Source organism: Mustela lutreola, chromosome 3 (assembly GCF_030435805.1).
Source record: "Mustela lutreola isolate mMusLut2 chromosome 3, mMusLut2.pri, whole genome shotgun sequence".
Taxonomy (NCBI): Eukaryota; Metazoa; Chordata; class Mammalia; order Carnivora; family Mustelidae; genus Mustela; species Mustela lutreola.
The window spans coordinates 183665851-183667511 of NC_081292.1; the positions used below are offsets into that span (position 1 = coordinate 183665851).

General features: G+C 41.9%; 1 non-coding gene across 1 annotated transcript; it reads right to left on the reverse strand.

Moving 5' to 3' along the window:
* Window positions 1–781: 781 nt before the first annotated feature.
* LOC131828239 (U2 spliceosomal RNA) lies at window positions 782–969 on the reverse strand. Its single transcript, XR_009352301.1, has one exon. It is a non-coding gene; the product is annotated as a U2 spliceosomal RNA (small nuclear RNA).
* Window positions 970–1661: the final 692 nt, after the last annotated feature.

A 1661-nucleotide genomic window follows, 5' to 3' on the forward strand; every position in this document is an offset into this window, starting at 1 on the left:
ATTCCCAGTTGCAAGCCCAGGGAAAAGGTGAGCTGCCAGGGAGAAGTTTACAATAGGGTGGGTCGTCCAGAGGAGTGCCAACTGAGGTCTTGCCGGAAGTGAAGAAGGAGCCAGAAACAAGGACCCTCCACGTGAAAAATTCTCCCTCCAGCTCTGACTGCAAAGTCATGTCTAAGATTTTAGTTTGAATAATCAGACAGTTCTTGTAATTGAGGAGGGTATATCAAGCTTCAAGTTTAACAGAGTAAGATGAGTTGAAGTGAGTCCTTTCCCATGAAACCTTTCTGCTAAACCCCTTTATAACATTTCCCTATGTTTAGCATCCACCCTATCTAATCTTGATCATATCCTTATGTGCTTACTGCTTCTTGGGTAAATATTTCATCTACCCTACCAGGATTTTAGCTCTGAGCTCATGTCCCATTTATTTATAAACTCTTCAGTGTCTGACACAGTGCCTAGAACACTATTGGTGCTTAATAAATGTTGGTCATGTAAGTGACTAAATTATAAAAAACTAGAGCTATTGACGAGGTTTTGATGAAAGATTCATTTATTTAACGTACATTTATGGAGCACCTAAATACGCCAGTCCCTGTTGCATGCAGTGGCAAGAGGCTGGGAAAAAAGTACATATGAAGATAAAGGGAATGACCAGAAAGATAACTTCCCTTTCCCCTACGTTTTATATTCTTGATTGTTGAGAAGCTTTGGGTTACACTCAGGTCCTCTTCTTGTCATTCCCATATTCCTGGCACGTTGGCCTTGTCCAGGGCCTGTCTTAGGCTCTAGGGCTTACTTTGTGGGTCCTTAGTAGGTCTTTAGCTAGTTAGTAAGCAGAGTATCTCTTTCAACTCTCCTATACAACCTAAACACTCAAAAATAGGATTTTTAAAAGACAATTCCCTAGCTATTAAGCTGATAAGAACAAATACTACACTTGATCTTAGCCAAAGGCCATGAGGTAATCTCAGTTCCCTAGCTATCAAAGCTTACACGATTGCTTTGTAGCTAGTTCTAGAGACCAAATCTCTGTTTCTCTCTGACCTAGATGAAATGTAGATGAAAATGGAAACTTGGCCTTAAAGGGGGACAGAAGTTGCTGAAAAACCCTAGGAGAACATATGTGGAGAGGGGAAGGGCTGAGGTAGGATCATTCCATATGGAAGAGCACTGGCGAATCTCATAGTTTCATGGGAGGATCTTCTGCTGCTCCTACAATGGCTGGCGTTCTTCAGATTTCATTGTGGGAGAGTCCTGAAGAACATGGGCTTGGCAGATGGCAGTTTACACTTTGCTATACTTGCAGAAATGGGAGGAACTGGCACAGAGAAGGGAGATATATTTTTCCCCTGTGTGGCCTCACAAGACTGAGCTGGGCTCTCTGGGCCCAAGTAACAGAGAGGGAACTTCTTCCTTAGCTCAAGGGAAATAATTTTTGTTGTCTAACAATGAAGTACACCCAAAATTAATGAGTTTCCTGCTATTGGAGGTTCTCAAGGAGAGATTAGATGGAAGTTGGTGGGATTTTGAGATGGGTTTTGCCTCAAATGACCTCTTGGAATTTGAGATGAACTATAGTTCATGCATTTCTCTCTATGACAATGGTTCTGGTCATGGGCACCAAGGTAGCTGTTAATGCTATTGTTTTCAAAATGTCA